Raw genomic sequence first — 11,175 nt, 5'->3', positions numbered from 1 at the left:
CTTAAGCCATTCTGCCTTCCTCCCCTGAATCATCCTTTAATCCAGGAGAAAAAAGGCCCAGAGAGAGAAAAAAAAAAACTGGCTGTCATTTAATGCTGCCACTGCCAGGACTCTTAGCTTAAATAAAGTCAGTGTAGCATGAATCTAATTCTGTGGATGTATGGGCCGGGGGACGCTGAATGTTGCGTCTGGAGAGCCAGTCCTCCTCCTGAAAAAAAAAAAAAAAAAACCTCTCCGTGCGAATGCCTGGCGACTGCACGGTTACCCACAGTGAAAGGACCACCCACTTAGGGCTGAGAGGGGATTTGAAGCAGCTTCCCTGCCTGCTCATTCCTTTGCAGGCCTTTCTGATACTGTTTGCAGCTCATCCGATTGTGCCACTGGTAACGTTAGCTCTGTGAAAGCAAGCTGCAACTGTCAATCTTTTTTTTTTTTTTTTAATAGAGCTTTGCATGTGTGTTGAAACATCTTAAAGGATTTCCTGGAGTATATTTTATTCAATCTTGTTAATGTCTAAGATCATAACAAACAGAGACTGACTCTAATATTGAGATCAGACTGCATTCATTTGAATTAATGTAGATTCTGATATTTAGAAATAATTGTTTTTGTTTGGGCAAAAATACATGGAGAACGATTTTGAGACAATTTGAAGTTAGGTTAAAATCGTCTCAAAACAGAAATAGAAACATGACGTGTTTAATCATTGAAGTTTTAAGGAGTTGCTCCTGTAGTTTGAATGTCAATGCATTATGCAAAAAAAAGTCCCCTCCATGCACCTCTGTGTCCCTCTGCTTTTGCCAGTTTGTTCTTTGAGGGCTTGTATATTTGGATTTCCCGCTTCACTGCTCCACCCCAACATGTTCATTTCCAACTGCCCATCTCCATTTACAACCTGTTTTTATCAACTTTTCTCACAAAGCACAACAAAACAGAGGGAGGGCAGCCTGCCTGCTCTCCGAGGGAGGAGGGGGGGAAACACAGCCGGGGAACATTGTCCATGAACTTCTCCTCATCTCCATCCCCCAGTGTTATACACAAACAATCCTTTCCATATGCAGCGGACGGGGTCACCGCGTTAACAGAAGGAGGAATGCTTTGGCGAGAAAATATTGTTCAGCAATGACACAGAAGTAATTTGGGTCTCACTGAGTGATTTCATCGGGGCCTTTTGTTGCCTCAAAGTGTTTGACCCAGAGGTCCCTGTCAGCCGTGTTGTTAATGGGAGCCGGAGCAGAGTGACAGCCCCAGAAAGTGAAACATTTTACTACTAATAGCAGGCCTCCAGAGGCTTAGGCATAAATATTTAAGCTCTTCTCCCTTGTCCCAAATACTGGGGGGTCTCCATGGTGCATTTATATATAATGCAAAAAAAGAGCAAATATATCCGCTAAATGCTACTTTACCGGCCTTGGTGTTAAATGGAATAAGAGGGTGAGTTAAGTAAAAGTTCTTCTTGAACCGTATGCTGTTTTCAAGCCTGGTGAAACTTTTCAGAGAGGCAGCACTAAAAATAAAAGCTCCTATCATCACTGCGGTCTTAACAAAATGTCCCTAATGCGGCCTGGCAATAGAAAAAGCTTCTGGTTTGGGCCTATTTCTCAAAGTAAACTTCATTAAAAAAAAGTCTATGTGGCTTGTGAAGGTGGTCTGACGTGCCCTGAATGATGGTCTGCACAAACAAAGCTGCTACACAAGCCATCGAATTATCTCTGTCAAACTTTGGCGTAATCTGAGCTGATCCTCTTAAAAATATTTAAATGAAAACATTTGCACATCAATGGGGCGCCATGGCAACGCTGTGTGTATTCTTCTTCGGGGGTGCCTCTTTAACACTGAGCTTTAGAAAAGCACATCTCGGCTGTTGTGTTGACAAACAACAAAACAAACAATATTAAATGGAGGAGCTGGAGTTTTTCACATCATTGATGGATTGGAGGGATGTGAAAGGAGCTGAATGGACACTCCAGTTTGAGACACTGGTAATTATATGATTGGTGCTCGGGATGTGTCATTATACACGCGCTGTAAAACCCGAGCGGGAGCATTTTGGATAAGATGACCGAGGCAGTGAGAGTAAATCTAATGCAGGACTCTTCATGAGTATTCACTGAGCTGCCTCATCAGTACTTTATAGCTGCATATTATTGCTCTGCAGACCTGTGAGGAGCATCTCTCCCCCTAGTGGAGGGAAATAAATCAGCCTGCATGAACTCAAAATCATCTCCCAGCTCAGGTTTCACTCCTCTATACCCAAAGAGCTGCGACGCCTTCTGAATACATTAAACTCGGGCATTTTCTTTCCGTGGGTGTAACTGTTGCAACAAAATGTGATTATGTTTGTGAAAATAATGGCGCTCCTTCCGCAGTGCTTCCTTTGCATTCTGGGAAACGGGCCATGTATTAATATAGCTTGTGGCTTAATTGGGCTTTGGATGGTAGATTAATTAATTTGTGGCTAATAGGCACAAACACGAGAAAACAAACTTCTTTACTTTAAGCCCAGGCTGTACATGCATCTAAGTAAGTAAAGTAAATTATGCAGATTGTGTTGATTATTCTGACAAAGAGGTTTTTGTAAGAGGTGCTTTAAAAGATTACTCCTTCCTGGCATTTTATCAATTGTACACTTCCATAAATAAGTTATGCTGCACATTTGAATTATTAGTCTGCTTTGCTCTAACAAATATTGTGCCGTGAATAATGATGTGGGTTGTTTATAAGTGAACTTGTATCATCAATTTTACAATACAGAAGCTTGTAGACGATATAATACACTACAAATACACACAGCTATTAGTTTCACAATGCAAAGTGTTTACCATGAGTACTCAAAGTGTCACTCTTTCACAGAGAGTTTTCAGAGACTTTAAACCAACACATAACTTGTGTTTTAAAGCTACTTTTCTTTTCATTAAATGTGCATGTTCTTCCTGCAGCTTCCCCCCGAAAAGAAAGTGGATCCCTGATGCAATAATAACAGAACAAATGTGGAGTTCAGCTCAAGCCTTGTAACTCTGCTGCAATCAATGCCTGCAAACTGATAGCTCCCAGAAACAGTGCCCCCCAGGTCCTGAGCATAAAATGTGCTTTAATCAGCAGAACATCAATTAACAGTTGGAAATAAAATGTCACCTTGCTGTTTCAGGCGGGGAGAACGATCCTCCCCTCCAGCTTTCCTCAGAAAACTTTTTCATTCTTTCTTCTGGTATCTTCCTATTTTTTCCCCCCGATTGTGCTAATACAATTAACATGTACCCCGGGTGTTAATCATGGTGACAAAGTTTTAAAACTCAACAGAGCCATTAGAGCGGAATAGTTGTAGTAGAAAATGTAAGCGATCAAACATCAGGGCTTGTGTACATTTGAGTTTTGTATCAGGAAATGTTGACTGGGATATTCTCTTTAGCATAACAAGGAAAGATTCATTAGAAAAGACAGATTAGTTAGACAGCATGGAGAGGTGATTGTCTATAAATGTTCAGATTTTAAACTTGTACCTCAGAATAAACTTTACTCTGATGTACAAGATTTAAAAAAAATACTACATTTCTGCGGAGGAAAGCTCCAGGAAAAATAAAAGAAAGAAACCTGTCATGTCTTAAGACAGGGGTTCCCAAACTTTTCATCCGGAAAATAACGATGCGAGAGACCAGGGACCCCTTCTGTCCCTGGAAGTGGTTAAAGCATAACGGTGCAGACAGCAGCACGCACTAATGGGCCTATCCAAACACTGACATTAGAACAACAATAAAAAAAAATACAGCAGCCTTAAACTAATTTAACAACATTTTTGTATGTAATGTCACAATAATAGGTAAAATATGTAATTTCAAGTCATTTCCAGTTTGCATTTGTTTTTGGAAGGCAACTCACGACCCCCCTCCCAGTGTCTCGCGACCCCCCAGGGGTCCCGACCCCCACATTGGGAACCACTGTCTTAAGAACAGATCATTTTGACAAACAAAGACTGACGTAATTCTACTCTTGGAATTCCATTATCTCATTATATTGATTAAAATATGAATATGCAAATGATTCATATGACATCAGTGCAAATGGTTTAATGTGAGGTCAGACCACTGTGTCCACTTTGTCTGCAGATTTGGTCCAAATAATGTTTTTGGATCGTTTACCCCCCCCCCCCACCCTCCCAAGAAAAAATCAGGATTGATATGAGACTGTGCAGCATTTATCAGCCAAGTGCTGCCTATGTGATAATTCTCCAAAGTTAAACAGCCATAAAAGGCTTGAGAACTCTGACCTTCAGCATCTAACTAAGCACGAGAAGCCAATGATGTGGAACAGACCCATCGCAGCACTCATACGATGATAAACTGCACTCCAGCTTCGCTAAAAAATAACTGTATGTCTTCGATGACATATATAGCGGCAGCATTTCAATACGATCCCAATTTATTTTGCACTAAAATGGTTTATCGTCGGCTATAAAGCACATGCATGCGAGAGGCGGAAGGACGCGGCAGCTTCAGTGCAGCGACTGTGTCTCAAAGGCGTATTGTTCTCTGAGCAGCTCAAGAGCACATCTCAGTGATGTGTTTCAGCTGCATGAGAAGGCCGTAAAAAACTATCAAAACTTATAAACCTTATCATTAGTCTGCCTCTTGTCACTCATTCCTGCTACTTGACTCACAGTAGCTGTTTTTTTTTTCTTCGCTCGACGACTTTTCTGCAAACTTGTGAAAACTCCTATCATCAGAGGGAATTTTGGCACAACAAAAACATAATTTCATCTCATAACAAGTGCTTCTTAACACCCCCCCCCCCCCCCCCCCAACAACGCAACACACACAAATTCAATGAGTTTACAGACATTTAGGTTTCCGAGCACTGTTTGTCACTTTGTGTCAAAAAGTTATCACAGAGAGTTAAATGGGAAAAAGGAGGTTTTTGGCTTGTTGTTGTTGTGAGTCTCTGTCATAATATGAGGTCATTTACAATCCTATAACATATTCCGACATGGAGCAGATGAGCGAGCGATACATCTTTCACCACGCCTGCCCTTCACACTTGTCATAGCAGCACCATAAACAGCATCCATAACAATGGAGCCCGCAGAGGGAAAAGCTCCAATATGCAGAGGAGCCTGGAGCTAGGGCACACTTTGCTAAGAAAAAGATATGTTTTTCAAGTCGTCGTGAAAATAGGAAAAAACATTGTTTCTTTTGACAAGCAATATATCCTTTATTTTGCAGCAAAACAGTTCTATAATTAATGTATATTGTAATGTTAAGTGAGAGTGTTGTATTATTTGTATACTTGGTGGAGGAGATCTTTACAGGGTGTGTAATTAATCATAATTAAGCAGATTTTGACAAGAGCTTAGGGACGGAGCAGACAAAGCCCTCTTTCTATATTCCCAAGGAGGGCACGGCAAGATGATGGGAGAGGTATGCAAGCAGCTAATGAGACACTTTTCCTCCACTGTAGCTCTTGTTATGATCTTTGGTTTTCCTGCTTGTTCGGGGGGATCACTGAGGGTTACACTGAGGCTGGCTGGAGAAGGGAGGACGCACACCTCCTTGTTTCTCCTAACCTCCTCCTTAGATCTATTACAGTGCACTTCACAAGGCTAAGTACCATTTAATTTAGTCGCCCTCCCATATTTATCTTCTGCTGGTGATTTATGGGGTTTAGAACCCATGTGCTGAAAATGTAGGGGTCTCTCGATCCTGTGTCGCTCTCCAGATTTTCATATTTTGTTACACAAACAGCTCCTCCTTCCCCTGATTCATTGTAAAATTATCATTGCACATCATAATGATTATTAACTAATTATTGCATGTTAGTTTTGCTCTGTATTTGTTTTGTTTCTGGTGGGAGGATTAGAAGATGCATGCATAGAACAACATAAATATCAGTTGAGTAACACTTTGGCTTTGACGAATCTTTACATATAACATTGTATATGTGCACTTTTGAGATACAAGATCATGCATCGTACAAAGTATATTCATAGTCATTTTGATTTTTTTCTTTTGCCACACTTATTTACACCTTTTATGTTGAATTATTTTGCCCTCTGATCCCTGTTTCTTGTCTTTAAGCAGAACTTCAGGAGATCGTCACAGATGCTACAGGACAAATAAACCTTATGAATCCTTCAAAGTAAACCTGCATCAAACCTTTAAGGTCTTTCATTTTCTTTCTGAATATAAAATAAAAACAAAATGACCATCATCAATCAGAAAAAAAAGTTATTCTCACAGACCCTTTTGCATTTGGCATCTGATCTAACAGTTACAGCATATTTTACAGTTTCTCTAACAAACTGGGGGGAAAAAAAATCAGCTTCAGTGTTGCAGAACTGACGGTCTTATTAACACATAAAGTACGAGCCGGCTCAGTTGTTCCTACACGAAAAAGGGAGGTGCAAACACGGTCTCAAATTATTGAGAGTGAGGCGCTGATAAGAGAGAGAGGTCGGTGACCTTAACATGGAGGGAAGTTCCTGAGTGACAGCAGCCTGTCGGCGCCTTCATGTGTCTGAGCATGCCGACTGTTTGATTAAAGTACTGAGACCCTTTAAAGTCCAGAGAGTGCCAGTCCGAGTGATGAATGGCCTCGTCCCCTCAGCCCCACCTCTCTAATTTTCCGTTTTGGAAGTGAAACGAGCTCGTCTGTGTGTCTGTGCTGCTAGTTAATTGCTCTTCACAAGTGGTGTTGAGAAAGTGGATGACAAAGTGAGCATACCATCTGCAGCAGCTGCTTACCGGAGGCTAATGCCCCGAGAGCACACATGCTGTCCTGACACTGGCATTTCTCACTCTGCACTGCTGCTGCTGCTGCTGCCGCCGCCGCCGCGGCTGCTCCAGTCAGGAGCAAAAAAACACCTTCAGGTTGAATAATTTAGCCGGCGATCATCCACAAAGACAGCCTGAGAAGGGATAGCCCCCAGGTTGCATACTTTACACATGTTCCATTTGGTTTGGATGCTGTAAATAAAGAACTGTTACGTGTCCAACTCCACTGAAATATTGAAGGAAAGCGATCGCTAAATTGGAGATGAAGGGAATGTGACTCTTTCTGGCGTTTCACTATAAGATTATTATGAGTGCTAAATAGTGGAGATTTGTTGAGTGATCTGGAGAGCTGTCCCACTTGGCGAAGTGCTGAATTGTGTTTGATTTCATAAATAATTGCAGTCATCAGGGACACACATTGTTTTAGGCTTAACCGTGTTGTTTACCCATGCCACATGTCTGAGGGAGACACACTGTTGTGGATACACATCGCCCTCAAGGAATCTTACCAAGGGCCCACGGTTGGCAAGTGTTTTAAAGGCTTTTCCAGTGAGCGTGCTTGCGTGTGTGTGTGTGTGTGTGTGTGTGTGTGTGTGTGTGTGTGTCAGTGAGGAAGAGAACTTAAAAGGGGAGAGAAAAACAACATGCATCTAGATCTTGAGGTATTTAGGCGAAGCTGTAAGCAAACACATCCACAGCTAATGAGGTCTGGCATCTGGAGTGATGATTGGAATTCATCACTGTTGCTGCAGTACAGAAAGTGTTACACGCCACCACTTAGATAACAACTAAAGACACAGCTCCTGTTTTACCCCAGTGTTAACAAATTAACCGACACACATGTGGGCCAAAAAAAAGAAAGTTGAAAGGAAAGGTGATTGATTGTTCCCGTGTTGCCTTCTTGTCAGCTCACTTCTCTGTCAGCGGAGGATACATGAAAAGATGGAACCCATCACCGCCTCTGGCCCAAATCCCTCTTTGCACTCACAAATGTAGAAACTCGAAGAAAAATAACAGAAAAAGCAAGAACTTTCCCCCGTCCTTGTGACCCCAAGAGTTTTCAGAACAAGACGGGAGAAAAGACAGTTCTTTTCAGAAGAGGTGTGGCGCTCACTTTTACATTTGTTCATCAGAGCCTTGTGAGGAAGTCTCTGTGGTGGACTGTGTGTATGTATTCTTGTGCGTTCAAATGTGTACACTTGTATGTGTGTTTGTGTGTGCTAAAGAGACCTGAGGGATGGAGGCAGAAGATAGAGATGATTAGGAATCAGCAGTGTTTGCTGCCTCTGTCTGTGTTTTTTTGGTTGCTGGAGATGAAAGGCAGCGGAGGTGGAGGTGTGGGTGTGGGTGCAGGTGCTGGAATCTTTCTGCGAGTGTCTCCTTGCACAGCAGAGGGACCGCTGTGTCCCTGTTATGGGCGAGTGCAGCAATCACAATAGTCCCAGTCACTCCTCCAAAAACAGCAGCCCGGTAGAAGCGGCGTGGTGCCAATTAGGACGGAGGGAGCAAACATATGCCTCCGTGGAAGAAATCCTGATGAAAGTGCATATTGATATCATAAATTAAGGGGGCACAATAGATTGTTGGGTGTTTGTGTGTAAATGTTTAATTAACCCGCTTGCCTACATCACCGCTGTGCTTTGCAGCGAAAGAATCAATCTACTTAGCAACCCATTTAACAATACAAGGCCTGCCATGTGTGACACATTCATTGGGGACAGCAGAGCAGTTGTTAATGTCTTCAAATTAACAAAGCCATTAACCCGAGTGATAATGGTTTGTTTCATGTGTGTGTGTGTGTGTGTGTGTGTGTGTGTGTGTGTGTGTGTGTGTGTGCGCAGGTTGTCCAAGGACAATAACTTTGTTTGAAACCTGGCTCTAATTTTCTTTATGGCTGCAGGTAAGTTATCTGCTTTAATGATCACAGACACGTTTAAATCAGGATGCTAATTGAGCATATTCACATTGTGGCCGTTTACCTCTGACGTGATGCTCCGGGTGGGAAGCTTGGATGCTGTTGTATATTGGCATACTGCCGTGTTGCACTTTGTAAAGCAATATATACGTTTTCAGTAAGTGACAAACAATTATCATCATATAGTCATGACTTTCTGATGGATAAACAACTAAAAAAAAACAATACACAGGGGAAATCTGGAGGTAAATCTGGACGTATTTGAAGTAAAACGCTACATTACTCTTTTGTTACGGTAAGCTAACGCTAGCACTAAGCCACTTCTTAGCAAACATTACTGTTAGCAAGGAGGTGGCTAAAAGGGGAAACTACGGTTTTGTCATTTTAAAGTCTTCTGTCATTTGTAAATTACAATTCAAACTGATTTATTATTGACTGACAGAGTAAGTAAGTTAATTGGCTCGGGTGAAATTTGTCTCACCAGAAGTAGCCGAGCAACGGTCAGAGAGGGCTCTCTGATAGGTGGACCAATAAGAGAGCCAACAAGGGGTCCATTTCTTCAATAACTATCAAGAAAGGTTGAATATTGCTTATTGGAGGACTCGCTCTTTTTGTATATCAGAGTCAGAGCTACTGTTATCAAGGATAGGAACAAGAATTTACTTTCTTGCTAATGTAACATAACAAATAGGTTCAGTGTTGGCAATCGGCTCCTCTTCAAGCTAGAAAGCTCAAAAATGCTTTGTACTAATTGTAAAATTGCTCAATGCCTGTCAAGATTTTTAACTATAAAACATCTTGCCAGTTGCTTAGAAATCATAGAGCGGGAAATTCAAAACCACTGTCATATATCTGCAGAGTCCCTCTGCACCTTTAAGAAAAAGCTAAAGACCCAGCTCTTTCATGAATACCTACTAACTTAATGATGATGGTCTCCATATTATTGATGATGATGATGGTAATGACGATGGTTTTTGTTTGATAAACGATGACTTATAAGATGGTTTCTATACTGATTAGAGCTCTCAAGAACTGCCCTCAATGTTGTGCTTTGCCTCTGGTCACTTCCTGTCAGCACCTGTGTGTCCAATCAGACTCAAAGCTGATCGTTTGCTCTTACTGACATTGTTCCCTTTTTTCTAGATCCTTGCTTGTGTTGTACTTACTCTCTGATGTACGTCGCTTTGGATAAAAGCGTCTGCGAAGTGAATTGTAGAATTGTAGAATATACCCCACGTTTATACCAAATAAAGCCTAGAATACAAACAACATTTTAGTAGGGAAGCCAAATGACAGCAGAGAAAAATTGCTGTTGAGTGAATATGGCGAATAATGGAGGACATGAAGAATGTAAAAGATAAGTGTTTTAGTAATGTAAGTAATAATTGAAAAGCTTTTGTTGTGTCCCAGTGTGAAATTATATGTTTGAAATTAGCTTCTAGTTTTCCCGTATTCAAACATGAATCCAACATTTCAATACTGATTGTGAATTATTTGGATAGAGACAAATCTAAATTAGAACACCTATTAAGTTATACATGCCTTTCTCTTTCTTTTTTCCAACAGTGCTACATAATAGTGAGCAGCCTGTACCTCCCCCCTCCCCTCTTTGCAGAGATCATACACCACAGAGGGGGCCATGATGACCCCATCCCAGAGGAGCCTGCTGTTTTTGCCTGCAAGGTAAAGAGCTGGAATGCAAGAGGAGTTTTTTTGATTTAATCACCGTGCTCCACAGTGCGCACTGTGTACAAGGAGGAGATGGCAATTATAACGCCCGTGCCGGCCTGCTGTCCTGCCCGTGTGGTGATGCATTCCCCAGGGGCGTTGTAGGGAGACGGTGGCGGCGGGGCAGCGCTACCATGAAAGAGAGCAGAATTCCCCCTGCAGACACACCAGGGCTCTATCACATTGCACTAAGAGCCAATGATGAGCCGGATCACTGGGGCGTGCCACGCTTAGTTAGCGCCTCTGTTTGAGCCGAACAAACACTTGAAACATGATGCGAAGTGTTTTGTGTTTTCTTTAAGGAGTGTTTTTCTGCCAATCGCAGCACCACACTGACCCAGTTTACCTTCCTACATCAAATCTATTTGATTACAAAGCTTTGTGTGCAGCGGTTTCCCATTCTCCTTGATCCTCGCAGTATTGCCACTCGCACAGTCCGGCTGTAAAGTACCTTTTTGATTGTATTGTTTATACTAAGAGGAGAGGATTTGGTTTTATGATACAATATTGATATTTCCATAAATAAGTACCAGTGCCGGCTCTTCCCTTATTCTGCATTCGTCAGACTTTTGCACACCGAGAGGAACTAGCTCAACAACTTTTCATATCGAATCAATCCTACAAGGAATATTGTTGTTTATTGGCAAACATCCTGACACATCATCATACACAATGAAGCGGGCATGAATAATTAATATCCCTCTCTCTCTCTCTCTCTCTCTCTCTCTCTCTCATACAAAATATTCACTTGCGCTCCAGTGGTGTTTA

Source organism: Labrus mixtus, chromosome 4, assembly GCF_963584025.1.
Source record: "Labrus mixtus chromosome 4, fLabMix1.1, whole genome shotgun sequence".
Taxonomy (NCBI): domain Eukaryota; kingdom Metazoa; phylum Chordata; class Actinopteri; order Labriformes; family Labridae; genus Labrus; species Labrus mixtus.
The sequence above is the reverse complement of the archived record's forward strand: the minus strand, read 5'-3'. Positions refer to the sequence as shown.